We start from the raw sequence: 16,612 nt of genomic DNA on the forward strand, positions 1-16,612 counted from the left end.
TGTCTGCTCAGTGACAGGAGCCCAGGGGTTGAATGACTGAAAATTCATATAACATGGAACTGAGAAATGCATCAGATCAGCCACAATCTTCTTAAATGCTAGAATGCGTTTGAAGGGCTGAATGGCCTCATGATGGATTTGAATTGCATGTGATTTGAAAATTGTACAACTTTGTTCCTTCCCCTTCTGTGTTACATGCGGGGTCATTGACATTTTCCTGAAAATGGGAATTATTTGGAACACTAACTTGAACATTCCACAATCAGCGTTGTTCAGAATATTCTATCAACATGTGGGAATATTGCAAATGCGAGAGAGAGAGAGTGTGTGTGTGTGTGTGTGTGTGTGTCTGTGTGTGTGTGTAGGCTTTGCATGCAATAGTGAGAGTCATGGACCATGAATCGTGTTCGGATGTCGGTGCTATAACAGATATACAGTGCTATACAGTGAGTGTGAGGGAGCAGGGAGAATGGTGACCCTTATCCTGACAGAGTGGGAAAAGGTTATTGAAGCTTGTCCTGTATTGCTGAATATTTCTTCAGACCGCAGATTCTGCACTGAGCTGGTTGGTGAGCTCAGGCCATGCTTGGTGGGTCTTGTGGTGTGGCTCCCTCTGTGAAGAAAATGGTCCCCCTCTGTACTAGCCCTTCCTCCAGGACCTCCATGCCCCTGTCAACAAACCGTGGTGCAATTTATCCTTACCTGCCATGCTCAGGATAAACTGTGCAGGGCAGCTGCAAACTGAGAGAGCTCAATCGTGTGTCCATTATGTTTTAAAGATGGCACCAGTGCAAGGGATCACGGACTATCGGGGCATCCTGGCGATCGTGAGTAACTCCAGCCATGATGGGTGGGATCGGGCTGGCACTTCTTGCAGAGGATGGTGCAGATAAAACATCCTTCTCTTTTACACTGATGTGCAGGTATGTTCCATTATTTAGGATGGGAAAGATTGTGGAGCATTCTCCTCCAGTCATTTGTTTAATCGTCCATCACCATTTAGGACTGAATGTGACAGGACTGCTGTGCTTCGATCAGATCTGTTTGTCAAGCACGGTAGCTTTAATGAGTTAGCATCAGGTTAAAGTTCATGTGATTCTGACTGACATCTTCACCCACACTCGTCACTGAGTCATAGATGGTGTTGATGGTAATGACAGACTGAGGTGTTACCCTGGCAAGAAGTTACAGGTTGTGGTTGAATGCTGTTCTACTTCTCCTGCTGCTGTGGTCTACAGCACTACGTGAATACTCAGTTTCGAGCTGCAATATCTGCAATGCAATTCTGCTGTCTGTTCCCGAAATCTCACTGAGACCCATTCACCCATGAGCCCTGCACTCAGTGACCTAACCTGGTTTCTGATGTGGAAATACTTCCATTTTCAAACTCTCATTCTGCTGAGGGTCTGTCTCCCCGGGTCTTGCTTCCAATCTGACACATTCCGCAAAAGCATTTAACTGATCTTAATTCAAATGTTTAATTCACCTGAATCCTTTTCCTTGAGAAATACCATCTTCTGTGTTTAAAGTGAATGTGTTTCCTCTGTTTCTCTCCCTGACCATGATTAAGAGCTCTGTAGTGTCAGTGATACCAGCCTTATGTAGTTGCAGAGCCAATGAATTCTCTGGATTCCCAATCATCTTCACCACATTGCATGTTTTCTCTTTTGGTTTGATGCCTTGTAACACATGGCTGCCTTGTTCTCCCATGAGCATGTTTCATCTTCTTGGGGTTGCATTTCTGGTATTATCTTCCGAATTATCCCCAGAACCTTCTCCCATTGCTGCTCCATGGTCTTTCCTGCTCAGCTCCCCTTCCAATTAACTCTGGCCAGCTTCTCCCGCATGTCTTGGTAGTTACATTGCTTAATTATAACCACATTACATCTTGAAGAAAGCATTGCGTATAACTGAAAGAAGGAGTTTTGAGAGATGGGCCACGAAGAATGACTGGTGGATTTCTTAAATAGACACAAAGGGTGAACGAGAGAGAGAGAGAGGATATAGATATGGAGATGTGGAAAATGAGAAACTATATGATCGAAATAGATATACTTCCCTCAATGTTTTGGCAATTCCTGTGGGCGGTGGTCCTTTGTACAGTGCACGTACAACAGAGCAATATGTTTAAATGCTGGGTCTGATGCCATAACTTTTCTCTCCAACAATATGACAGACACTAGCTTTGGAAAGAACCCAACAGGCCAACATATTTAATTCCTGGTAGAAAGTGGATTAACTGAAATAAGTTGGGAAACCAGAAACAAGAATTTATAACACACATCCTAAGAAGAATGAGAGACTAGAGTTGGGAATCCCAGAAAAGGGGGAACGTTGAGAGAAAGGGAAGATATCACTTCAGATGAGGATCAAATATTGTTTTAATGATTTATAAATTTTATACATCGTGTGCATCATTTTTCGTTAACTATGTCTCCGTTGTCATTCAGAATGTGTTGTACACATATGAACAATCTTCCTTATCTGAACACACACTGATTAAACAGTGTATAAAAAATCATTTTTCCTCCATTTCACACTGTCCTGTTGTCGTGCTCGCAGGATACATGAACACCAACTGGCTACCAAAAGACATGACCCACTCTCACTAGTTCCCATACATACAGGAAAAGGACACCACGTTGACTGTGACAACACACACTTCCTAGGACAAAGCCACACACGAAAGTTCTTAGAAGCATGACATTTTAGCCAGAAGTACATCAATAAACATATTAATTTCGATCCTATCTACCTTCCCTTGAACAAAAAAATGGAAATGACATCACGACACTTAAGAAACCAAGACCTAGAAATAGAAAGACACGACATCCCACCAGTGCGTCACCAGAGACTCTCACTGATGATGTTACCCAGTCTTGGTGACGAAACATCTGAAAACAAACCTTCAAGTTCAGCGAGTTAACATACATAATTATAAATTGTTATTTTTCTCTTAATCGTGGAATTTGCGACTACTTTGTCACTCATGTTTTAACAGATAACGAGGTGAGGTGAGCTTTTCTGGGTGTGTGGTTTTAATTAACAGAGGGGTTCAACATCGACATCATAACAGTTTGAGGGCTTGTCGTATGGAATTTAGACAGATGTGAACAGATTTGGGGTACAAAAGGTCCCAGCAGATTCTAACACTTGGCAGTTAGTGACCTAGATCTTCAAGTAATACAGGTGAGAAAATTCATTTAATTTTGTTTCCTTGTGGTCGGTTAATTTAAAAGAAATGGCTTTTAATATTACTAAAAAGGTTCTGAGGTTTGAAGATGGTACCCAAATTTGCCAAGAACGTGTAGAAAGATAAAGGAAGGGCATACTTTTAGAATTAACATGTAGAGTAGAATTGTGTTTCACCAGAGACAAAAGGAAAGCTGTCATCATAATGGAGTTGCTCAAGCACTTTGGTCTATCAGAGAAGCTGGCAACTGCAGTCGAGTTAGAAAAAACTTAAATTGCAAATATGACAACTGCAGTTAGAAGATAAAGAGAGAGACTGAAAGAGAGAGAAGATAGAGAAAGAGAAAGAGAGGAAAAAGGAAGAGAGGGAGAATTTGAAATTCAAAAGTTTGGAATTAGTTAAGAAAGTTAAATTAGCAGGATGAAGATGAAGGGAGAATGTAGGGATGTATGCAACTGTGTTAATACATTGCCATATTTCAGTGCGAAAAATGCCAAAACCGTTTTTATTTCATTTGTGAAATTGGCTCGGCAGATGGCATATCCAGTGAACCTGTGGGTAATGCTAGTTCAGACTAAGATGGTGGGTACAGCTTGAGAGGTATATGCAGTGCTGTCACGTGAGGGAGCAAGAGATTATGCAGATGTCAAGCAGGCTACGTTGAGTGCTTATGAATTGGTACTAGAAGAATATAGACAGCGGTTCAGAAATATAGAGATGGAACCAGGTCAGACTTATATTGAGTTTGAAAGAATTAAACTCAGTCATTTTGAGAGATGGGTGCAGGCCTTAAAAATGGATAAGACCTGTGAGGCTCGAAGGGAGATTATTCTGCCGGAGGAGTTTAAAGACTCACTTCCAGAGATGGTAAGAATTCAAGTGAATGAATAGGAAGTTCAAGAAGTGAGAAGCGCAGCAGAAATGGCAGGTAAATATGCACTGGTGCATGAGATTATATTTAGCTTCTGGGAGGATTTTCATCCTGTGAGGGATAGAAATTGGGAGAAGGGGAGATCCTAAACAACAAAACATAGAGTAAAGCACACTGGCAATAGTTTACCACCGGTGAAAAAGAAGCCCAAGGGGGTTGAAAGGTGGTGAAAGGCCTCAGGTGTTCTCATTATAACGGAGCGGAACACATAAAATTACAATGTTGTTGGTTTAAGAAGGACACTGGGAAAAGGTGTTTTCACTGCAGTAAACTGGGACACACCGTGCTGGGCATTGAAGCAAGGCACTTTGGGAAAAGATGTGATTAAGCCAGTGGTATTAGTGAACCTGGTAAAGGAGACCCCAAGTTGGGCCGAGGAGCTGCAGGAGAGTGCACAGCCTAGACAGGGGCTGGGTATGGAGTCAGTGCCTGATCCCTATAAAGAATACACCTCTGTAGATAAAACTTACTAAGCAAAAAAGGGGTGTGGGGAGAGGACAAAAGTAATAATTTTGCAAGATGCAGGATCTGTTCAGTTTCTAATAGTTGAGAAGTGAGGAGCCGGAAAGGCAAAACAGATCAGACAGCATCCAAAGAGCAGGACAATCAATGTATCAGTCATAAACCCATCATCAGGAATGTGGCGGGGAACAAGGGGGCTGAAAGGTAAATACGAGGGTAGGAGCTGGGCTGGCAGGAGGGTCACTGGGAGGGTGATAGGAAAATGTAGGTTGGAGTATAACTGATATGTCAGAGGGGAGGGTGGAGTGGATAGGTGGGAAGGAAGATGGACAGTTAGGGCAGTTCAAGAGGGCAGTGCTAATTTAAATGGTTGGGGGAGGGGCACTTTGGAAATTGGTGAAGTCAACGTTGATGCTGAATAGTTTGACGTTTTCAGCTGTCCTACCACCTAGCCACTTTACCCTCCCCTCCGAACTATAACCATCAGACCCCGCCTAAATCTACCTATCGCCTTCCAAGCGACCTTCCACCCAGTTCCACCCCCACCATCCTATTTAATTCTCAGCCCATTCCCCCTCCCTTACTTTCCTGATGAAGAACTTACGCCTGAAACGAGTCTTTGACAAGGAGATTGAGTGAAGTGATTACGCCACAGTTGAAGACGGTGAAGACATGGCTGCCAAGTTCAGTGTGCTACGTGCTTGATGTCGGAGGTCAACGTCTCTGGTGTGTCTGGCTCGTATAAGTGTGGAAAGTGTGTTCACGTTCAGCTACTGACCGAGCATATTGCAGCACTGATGAAAGAACTCGAGGACCATTGGCTCATCCGAGAGAATGAGATCTTTCTGGACAAGACCTTCAGCGAGATTATTACACCGACCATACCAGAAAAGAGCAGAAGAGAGCAGACGATGAGGAAGGCGGAGAGGAGACCCCGGGGTGTAAGAGACTCCGGGGGAAGTACCTGTCGGGAACAAGTTGAATCTTTTGGAAACAGTAGAGACAGATGACACTGCCAGTCCACGAGGCGGCCAGGTCCGTCAATCAAAAGTTGGCGTGGAGGCACAGCGGAAGAGTCGGACATCACACAGAGCTGTGGTAATAGGGGACTCCATCGTGAGAGGAACTGACCGGGGTTTTTGTGGCAGCAGACGGGACTTAAGGATGGTTTGTTGCCTTCCTGGTGCCAGGGTTAAAGACATCACAGACAGAGTGCAGGAAATTCTCAAGGACGAAGGTGAAGAGCAAGAGGCGGTCGTACATGTCGGCACAAATGATGTCGGAAAGAAGAGAAAGAACATACTACAGCGGGACTTCGGAGAACTAGGAAGAAGACTGAAAAGCAGAACGTCCAAGGTGGTTATCTCGGGTTTGCTTCCAGTTCCTCAGGGTGGTGAGGCCAGAAACAGGGAGATAATGGATTTGAACACGTGGCTGGGAAACTGGTGCAGGAAGCAAGGATTTAAATTCTTGGATAACTGGGGTATATTTTGTTGTAAGCATATATTGTACAAGAGAGGCGGTTTGCACCTTAATAGATTAGGGACCAGCATTCTGGCAGGCAGGTTTGTTACTGCAACACAGCTACGTTAAAACTAAGTATCGGGAGGGAGAGGACAAACTGGATGTTTTAGAAGGAAATTGAAGGGAAAATTAGAACAAGGGAAATCAAGAAAGACAATAGTATCAATGAGGCAGAAAACTCAAAAAGGGATCATGTTGTAAGGTTGAGTGAAATAGGAGTTGATGGGAAAGGTGAGGGCAGTAACAAATTAAAAACACTATACATGAATGCACGAAGCATTAGAAATAAGATGGATGAGCTTGAGGCTCTTTTGGAAATTGGCAAATACGATATTGTGGGGATAACTGAGACGTGGCTTCAAGTGGACAGGGCCTGGGAAATGAATATACAAGGCTACACGTGCTATCATAAGGACAAACTGATCGGCAGAGGGAGTCGGGTGGCCATGTTGGTAAGGGATGACATTCAGTCCCTTGCGTAGGGGGACCTAGAATCAGGGGATGTAGAGTCAGTGTGGATAGAGCTGAGAAATTCTAAGGATAAAAAGACCCTCTTGGGAGTTATCTACAGGCCCCCAAACAGTAGTCTGGATGTCAGATGTAAGTTGAATCAGGAGGCGAAATTGGCCTGTCGCAAAGATGTTACTACAGTTGTTATGGGGGATTTCAACATGCAAGTAGATTGGGAGAATCAGGATGGTATTGGACCTCAAGAAAGAGACTTTGTGCCTCCGATATGGATTCTTAGAACATCTGGTGCTGGAGTCTAACAGGGAGAAGGCAATTCAGGATCTGGTATTGTGCAACGAATCAGAATAAATCAGTGACCTCGAAGTGAAGGAGCCGTTGGGAAGTAGTGACCATAATACAATAAGCTTCAATCTGCAATTTGAGAGGGAGAGGGTACAATCGGAAGTGACAATATTTCTGTTGAATAAAGGGAAATATGGAGCTATGAGGGAGGAGCTGACCAAAGTTCAATGGTTTAATTCCTTAGCAGGGATGAAAGTGGAGGAACAATGGCAGATATTTCTGTGTATAATGCAGAAGATGCAGGATCAGTTCATTCCATAAAGGAAGAAAGATCCTAGGAGGAGGCATGGGCGGCCGTGGCTGACGAGGGAAGTTAAGAAAGATATAAAGTTAAAAGAGAAAAAGTATGACATAGCAAAGAAAAGTGGGAAAACAGAGGACTGGAAAGCTTTTCAAGAAGAACAGAGGATTACTAAGAAGGAAATACGCAGAGAAAAAATGAGGTCGAAGGAAAACTGGCCAAAAATATAAAGGAGGATAGTAAAAGCTTTTTCAGGAATGTGAAAGGCAAAAAAATGGTTCAGACTAAAGTTGGGCCCTTGAAGAGAGAAACAGGGGGATATATTACAGGAAACAAAGAAATGGCAGAAGAATTGAATTGGTACTTCAGATTTGTGTTCACTGGGGAGGACACAAGCAATCTCCCTGAGGTAACAGTGGCTGAAGGATCTGAACTTAAGCGAATTAATATTTGCCAGAAATTGGTGTTGGAGAGACTGTTACGTCTGAAGTTTGATAAGTCCCCGGGGCCTGGTGGTCTGCATCCCAGGGTACTGAAGGAGGTGGCTCAAAAAATCGTGGATGCGCTGTTGATTATTTACCAGAGTTCGATAGATTCGGGATCAGTTCCTGCGGATTGGTGGGTGGCTAATGTTACCACTTTTTAAGAAAGGTGGGAGAGAGAAAACAGGAAATCACAGACCAGGTAGTCTAACCTCAGTGGTGGGAAAGATGCTGGAGTCTATTATAAAGGATGAAATTACGACACATCTGGAATCGTAGTAACAGGATAGGTCAGAGTCAGCATGGATTTATGAAGGGGAAATCAGGCTTGACTAATCTTCCAGTATTTGTTGAAGATGTAACTCTGAAGATGGACGAGGGAGATCCAGTAGATGTAGTGTACCTGGACTGTCAGAAAACTTTTGATAAAGTCCCACTTAGGAGGTTAGTGAGCAAAATTAGGGAGTATGGTACTGGGGGCAAAGTACTGACTGGGATTGAAAATTGGTTGGCTGATAGGACACAAAGAGTAGTGATAAACGGCTCCATTTCGGAATGTCAGGCAGTGACCAGTGGGGTACCTCAGGGATCAGTGATGGGACTGCAGCTTTTTACAATATATGTTAATGATATCGAAGATGGTATTAGTAATAACATTAGCAAATTTGCTGATGATGCTAAGCTGGGTGGCAGGATGAAACGTGAGGAGGATGTTAGGAGATTGCAGGGTGACCTGGACAGGTTAGTTGAGTGGTCAGATGCATGGCAAATGCAGTTTAATGTGGATAAATGTATGGTTTTCCACTTCGGTGGCAAGAACAGGAAGGCAGATTGCTACCTAAATGGAATTTAGGTAAAGGGGCAGTACAGAGAGATCTGGGTGTTCTTGTACACCAGTCAATGAAGGTAAGCATGCAGGTACAGCAGGTAGTGAAGAAGGCTAATAGCATGTTGGCCTTCATAACAAGAGGGATTGAGTATAGAAGCAAAGAGGTTTTTCTGCAGCTGTACAGGGGCCTGGTGAGACCACACCTGGAGTACTGTGTGCAGTTCTGGTCTCCAAATTTGAGGAAAGGCATTCTGCTATTGAGGGAGTGCAGCGTAAGTTCTCGAGGTTAATTCCTGGAATGGCGGGACTATCTTCCGCTGAAAGACTGGAGCAATTGGGCTTGTATATCCTTGAGTTTAGAAGACTGAGAGGGGATCTGATTGAGAAATATAAGTTTATTAAAGGATTGGACACTCTGGAGGCAGGAAACAAGTTTCTGCTGATGGGTGAGTGCCGTACCAGAGGACACAGCTTAAAAATACAGGGTAGACTATTTAGGACAGAGATGAAGAGAAACTTCTTCACCCAGAGAGTGGTGGCTGTGTGGAATGCTCTGCCCCAGAGGGCAGTGGAGGCCCAGTCTCTGGATTCATTTAAGGAAGAGTTGGATAGAGCTCTCAAAGATAGTGGAATCAAGGGTTATGGAGATAAGGCAGGAACAGGATACTGATTAAGGATGATCAGCCATGATCATATTGAATGGTGGTGCAGGCTCGAAGGGCAGAATGGTCTACTCCTGCACCTATTGTCTATTGTCTATAACGTCAACTTGCCTGCCCCTCGGATGCTGCCGATTTGCGGTGCTTTTCCAGCCCCTCACTTTTCAACTTTGATCTCGAGCACCTGTCGTCCTCACTTTCCCTCAGCCTCTAATCGTAAGAGCTGGAAGTATTTTCACTCTTTCTGACATATTACTCAGCAGCATGATAATTTGTGGAATGGGGACAGAAATTAAGCATTCCCTTGTGTAAAATCAGGTTGCAGTGCCACATCAAGGTTGGGGAAGTAACAGTGAGATTGAGTGGCAGGGTGTCAGTTCCAGGAATGCAGTTTGTTCTTGGGAATGAGTTAGCAGGGTCAAAGGTGGGAAAGGCGCCCCTTGTGGTGGAGAAGCCAAAGTAAGACCAGGGAACAGGGGAATTAAAAGGAAAATACCCCAGGGATTTTTCCAGACTGTGTAGTAACAAGATCCTACTGTCGTAAGTTACAACAGAAAGGAAAACCGAAAGAAAACGCCAAAGGAGTTGATGCACGGAATATTCAGGCTAAAGCATTTCTAGTGGCTGGAATGAACAAGGACATGGTGACTTTTTATTGTACATGTCATACATACCAAATGGTAGGAAAGTCACAGGCCGTATTCAAACCAGCACCTTTGTTGCCAATTCCTGTATTCGAAGAGCTTTTCACGTAAGTTATGATTAGTGGTGGAGCTCCCCTTTTCAAATTAAAGAGGAAACCAATATCTGCTGATCATAATGGATGTGTCCACCAGATTTCCAGGGATAATTCCATTATGGGGTGTTAAGGCAAAAGGGGAGGTGGAGGAGTTGGTAGCTTTCTTTACTCGCTGTGGGCTATGCAGTGTGATTCAGTCAGACCAAGGGTCTCATTTTACCAATCAGCTATTTAAGTACATCTTGGATAACTTCGGCATACAGCAGTTTAAATCAAGTGCATCCCATCCCGAATCCCAGGGAGTCTTGGAAAGTTGGCATCAGATGCTAAAGGCAATATTAACAGCGTACTGTCAGAATTACCCGAATGATTGAAATAAAGGCGTCTCATTATATTGTTTGCCATGAGAGATGCCCCAAATAAATCTACTCAGTTTACTTCCTTTGAGTTAATATTCGTACATGAAGTGAGAGGTCCTTTGAAATTAATTAAATATAAATTGACAGGACCGAAGTCGGAGATCCACACTTGGATTATGTGTCACACGTGAGGGAGAAATTAGATGGAGTAGGTGAGTTAGCTAAACAGCACCTGAAGAGGACACAGCATGGAATGAAGCAGGTGGCAGATAGAAACTCTGAAACTTTGACGATTTCCCGTGGGGATGAGGTATTAGTATTGCCACCAGTGGTAGGAAATCCCTTCAAAGCCAGGTTTAGTGCCCCCTTTCAAATGAAAAAAGTGTTGAGTCAGTTCAACTATCTGGTAAAGATAGCAGAGATGACAAAAAAAGTTAGAGTTCGTCACGTGAATGAATAATGCTCCAGATACATTTAAGACTCAGGAACAGAGTTGTGGCCAGATGAACAAATTATGCAGCTTATCTGTATGATGTAGTGACCTTTAGCAAGTGTTTGAAAGCTCACATGTTACAGTTGGCAAAGCATGTTGAACGATTACAAGAAGCAAACTTGGTAATAAACTTAAAGAAAACAGAATTCGCGAAGGCAGAGGGAAATTCTTGGGACATTACATTGGACATGGAAGCTTGACCCCATGGAACACAAAGACGAAGGGCTTGGAGAAATTTCCACGACCATCCTCGAAGAAAGAGGTGCTTTGATTTTTCGAACTGCGTGGATTCTATCGGAAGTTTGTTCCAAACTTCAGCAGCGTATTGGCACCACTGATGGATTTACTAAAGATGAACACAGAATTGTGGTGGACAGAACAATGCCAGGAGGCATTTGAGGATTTTAAAGCAGGATTAATCACCGCACCAGTTTTAGCTGCACCAAATATTCTGAAACCCTTTGAAAATTGAGTTTGATGCTCGGGGTATCGTGGTCGGAGATGTATTGATACAGAAAGAGGATGATGGAATTGAATGACCAATTGGCTACTTGTCGAAAAAATTCAATATCCACCAGAAAAAAAATGCAACATCTCCATTATTGAAAAAGAATGATTAAGTTTAGCACTGGACTGACAATATTTTTATGTTTGTATGACAAAGGAATTGTCAGAGATGGTTGTGGAGAACGACATACCTCTCGCATTTTTTGGAATATTTAAAGACCAGAATATGAGACTATTTCATTTGAGTCTAATCTTACCGACTTTAACCTTACAAAATGTACATGTTGTGGGTCCTAAAATGTGATAGCAGATGCGTTAACCCCGATTTTATGGAATACGTTTAGATAAAATTTGACTTATTGCAGTGTTATATATATGTGTGCAGAATTAATATATATGGTATAGCTGAGATCAATACTTTTGTAATTCATAATAATGGTATTAAGAATTAGAGGAAAAGAAATGAAGCCATCTTTTCATTCTGCCATTTCATGTTTTGTTTTTGAAGTGGGGAGATGTTATGAAGCCGAAAGCATGTCCGGTCATTTTAAGACAGAACGGGTTTTGCTGAATAGGAAGTACAGCCAGAGATGCAAGCTAAAGTTCAAAATGTTCCACATGTAACACTGAGCTGGGAAATGGAAACCTGAGTTTTGGTTGCTGTTTTGACAACAATTCAAAGACAACCAAAGAGTTTAAATAACGCTCAGGATACCAGAAGCCAACAGAATGTGAATATTATTGTTTGGACACCTGGAAAGCAATCGAATTATGAGAATTATTGTATCGTGGGGAGTATATAAACCCAGCATTTTGAACACTAGAGGGAGAGCCACTGCCATCCTACAGCAGAGTAACTGCTGTAGAGCAGGAGTACTAACTGGCCATTTCTAACACTCTCTAGCAAAGATACATGTTCATGTCAAACCTACTTGCGTAAAAAAATGACCCAGGAGATCAGCAGCTGAAAGAGTGAACACAGCGGGGAAGATAGAGAATGTGTGGTCTTGAGATTGTGATGTTGCATGGGTTTGGGTTGTGATTGGGTTGTTGGAACAGCATATTTTTACAGAGTCTGAGTCAGATAGTAATTAGCTCAGACAAGAGGGGCTTGTATTTGTGAATAGTTGTTGTTTAGTGTTCACTTTTAAAGTTAAGAAATTAACTTGTTAATTTTTGTTTAAATAGTGGAATGTAGGAGATCTGTGTCACTCATATCTTAACAGTTTAACAAGGTGAGGCGAGCTTTTCTGGATGTTTGGTTTTAATTAACAGAGGGGTTTGACACCACTTTGTAAATGTCCATCCACGCTAACCCCAATTCCCTGCAGTTGGCCCATATCCTTCCAGTCCTTTCCGATCCACATATTTATCCAAATGCTATTGAAATGTTGTTAATGTACCCCCCTCAACCACATCTGCTGGCAGCTCATCCACGTACTAGCCCTCTGTGTAAAGAAGTGGCCCCTCAGGTTCCCTTTTATTCCTTCCCCTTTAACCTTAAACTGATCCCCTCTCGTCCTCGATTTTCTAAACCTTGGAAAAGACTGAGAGTATTCACCCTATCCATATCCCTCATGATCTTATACAGCTCTATAAGGACCCTCCTCAGTCTCTTCCACTCTAAAGAAAAGGACCTACTTGCCCAACCTCGCCCTATAACTCAGACCATTGGGTCCTGGCAATGTCCTTGTAAATTTCTTCTGCACGCTTTCTAATTTCATAACATCCTCCCCATAACAAAGGTGACAAAACTGAATACTCCAAGTGCAGCCTTACCAAAGTCCTGTGTAACTGAAACATAAATTCCCAACTTCTATACTCAATGTCCTGCCTGATGAAGGCCAGTGTCGCAAATGCCCTTTTCACTGCCCTGTCGACCTGTGACTCCACTCTCAGAGAACCGTGCACCTGAACGCCAAGGTCTCTCTGCCCACTACACCCCATAAGGCTCTCCCATGCACCATGGAACTCCTACCTTGATTTGAGATTCCAAAATGCAAGACCTCACACTTCTATTTTAAATTCCATTTGCCATTTCTCGGCACACTTGCCCACTTGATTAAGGGTCTGCTGCAATTTGTGATAATCTTCCTCACGAATCACAATCCCACTTATTTTAGTGTCATCTGCGAACTTACTAATCATACCTTGTACATTCTCAACCCAATCATAGATAACAAACAGCTATGGGCCCAGCCTCCAGTCTGACAAGCATCCTTCCACTAAACCCGCTGCATCCTACCATCAAGCCAACTGTGTATCTAATTGGCCAAATCCCCCAACATTCCACGTGATGGAACCTTCCAGAGCAGCCTGCCATGTGAAACCTTATCAAAGGACTTACTGAAATCATTACAGACTACGTTTACCGCTCTTCCCTCGTCAACCTTCTTGGTCACTTCACCAAAGGACTCTCAGAAATTTGGGAAGCATGATCTCCCACTCACAAGTTCATGCTGACTGCTCCAAATCAAACCCTGTGAAAGTAATGGGTGCAGTCAATGGTATGCTGTCCTTCATTGTAAGATGATTCGAGTACATAAGTAAAGCCATCTTCCTGCTGTTGTAGAGCTTTGCTGAGAGAGAACTCGGGGCACTCTGTACAGATTTGATCACTTTTGTAAGGAATGATCTCCTTACCACATAAACCAGTGATGGTATCATGTGAATAAAGTGAAGGAGCTGAGTGTTTAATCTGTAGTACTGTGAGAGACGAGGAAATGGTGATGCTGAAACACGAGGAGTGGTAGCGATCACTTATTTCCAAAAAAGACATTGACAGGGAGAGAAATTCTATACTTTACCCAGGATTGATGGTTTGATTTATTGTCACGTGTATCTCAATACAGGGAAAAACTTTATTTATGAGCAGTGGAGGAAGATCATAGGAAGCATGGCCAGACAGATCATAGGGTGGAAATAGACTTGGACAGGGTAAGGCATACAGGTTACACTGAACAGGACGTGCACTAGACAAGATCAACAGAACAAGATCACCATTATTTGAACTTAGAGCATCCATTCATCAGTCTAACGTGACTTTCCAAACAGTTTATATGCCTAAATTAACTCTCCCCATGTTATTGTGCAGTCGGCGTGTGAACCCTGTACTGAACGTCAGGTTGCTCACAATCCCCAACAGCAGCCACAATATCTTCTATTTGAAACAGGTAGCCATTCCCACCCACTTCTGCCCTACATAGAGAACACCAGGCTGTCTTCTTGGAGATGGAAGGTGCCTTCTTGAGACTTTACACAAGACATATGGCTTCCCTGCTCACCTCGAGAAAACCACGTTAAAGTCCCACGTGTGTATCATAAGCCACGGAGCCAAGAGGAACACCGTGGAGCAATCTCTCTGTGCAGCCTCTGCTCCAATTGTTCATCATGTTAGAGCATCAATTAGGAGACAGTGAGGACTGCCGATGCTGGAGATCAGAGTAGATAGTGGATTGCTGGAAAAGCACAGCAGGACAGGCAGCGTCCGAGAACCAGGAGAATCGACGTTTCGGGCATAAGACATTCATCAGGAATCAGCATAAATTACCTAATTCTGCCCCCGTGTAAGCGCATTGAGGTGGAAATGGCATCCTTCTGTTCCTGTGTAAGTGGCTCAAGGGACTGACTGGCTACTTCCTCGTCCAATTGGACAGGGCCAAGGGCCTGACTGGGTTCCTGTTTGACAGCTCGATGTGCTGACAAGTGTGACAATGCTGCAGCTTTAAGGGGTCATTTTGTCCTGTTTTTTTTAAGAGAGAGATTGAACGATTGTTACCAAGCTGGCTAGTTAAGACCACTTGAGTAACAGTGAGGGACGCCATCAAGTCTGAATGGGTGTGGCCAGCTCTCACAGATTAGGATCACTGGGTTTTGGTTTCTCAGTAACATCAGAAACTATTGGGGTCTCCACAAAGTTGGAAGCTTTAAGGAATGTCTCCTAGCTGATACTCTCTCTGAATTTTCTCTTGCTGCTGTTTTTAATTCTTGGATTGGAGAAATGTTTGTGGCATTCTGTATCTGAATATTTCTTTTTGCCAAGGGCTGTGTTTATGGGAGTTTCCTATGTTAGAATAGTTCATTAGTAATAGCTCCTAGATCTATTATTCTGTTAAGCTGTCCAATGTAATTACATTATTCTAAATTCCTCTTTCTTTGGTTTTGTGTCATCTTTTGTGTTTAAGTAAATGGTGTTTTGCTTACCACCGAGTAGTTTGACCAATCACATTGCATCTGGAACAGAAACTTTACAATTCCTTTAAAATAAGAAAACATTAGAATCGCGGCTACTGCCTTCAAATATTTTCGGGGGGCTCTGGTGTGGTCCATCACACTAGACTCCTTCTCTTCCTGAGTAATAGGTTGAAGGCGCTGAATGGGCTGTCACTGTTCTTCTCCAATAGTGTAAATGGGCTGAATGGCTTCCTCATATTCCTGTGAAACCAGAGTTAGATGGTGAATGAACTCTTGTTTTACTGTGGCAATGTACTGTTACATGAATGTTACTGACACTTTAACAGCACAAGTCTCAATGGAGTCAGGGTCTTGCTGCAATGGACACAGACCAGTTCAGGAGCTGAGGGGGGAAAAAATATTCCAAACATTGTGGAATCTTCATCGACCATCCCCACTTCTGATCTTATGGTGGGGAGGGTGGGTCGGGGAGACATTGATGAAGCAGCTGAATATCTTTGAGAAAAGGAAGCTGACCTAACGATCTCCGACAGAGGTGACCCAGAACTGAGATGATGAACATCTTACTTTGTGCCATGTTTGACACCAAACACTGGAGAGTTTACTCTGATTCCCATTAAGTCCAGCTCCTTGGTGTCAACAGAAGTTAATCACTGCCTTGATATCGGGGCCAGTCATTTTTACCTGAACCCTTGAGTCAACCTCTTTTGTTCACATCAATCAGCCATGATATAGGAGCAGCAACTGTTTTCTTCAAACAGGTAGGATTGAATGAGTGGATTTCTCTTCTCAAGAGTGTTGGGGAGCAAGATGACTGAAAGTATTTGAAGAGGAGGTAGATAGATATTGACCTGTCAAGGAAGTGAGTGCTATGAATAATTGGGTATGAAAAAGGATTTGAGACCAAGAACAGATCAGCCATGATCTTAGTGAAGGGTAAGGCAGCCTTGGGGAGTGAACGACCTGCCCCCGTTTCTGATGTTCTCCCATTCTATTATTTGAAAGTTAGTGGGTGTTATTTTCATGAAAGTTCTGTTATTGAATGTTGCAGTCAGGGAGACCAGAGGATTTTGTGAGCCATTGCTTGGTGAGGTATGTGGGCTGTAATCACAGTGAATCTGGGTCTACAACATGACCAACAAATGAATCACAAGTTGCAGAGAGGAGGACCTCTGCAAAGAGAGAT

The sequence above is a fragment of the Chiloscyllium punctatum genome, chromosome 31, assembly GCF_047496795.1.
Source record: "Chiloscyllium punctatum isolate Juve2018m chromosome 31, sChiPun1.3, whole genome shotgun sequence".
Taxonomy (NCBI): Eukaryota; Metazoa; Chordata; class Chondrichthyes; order Orectolobiformes; family Hemiscylliidae; genus Chiloscyllium; species Chiloscyllium punctatum.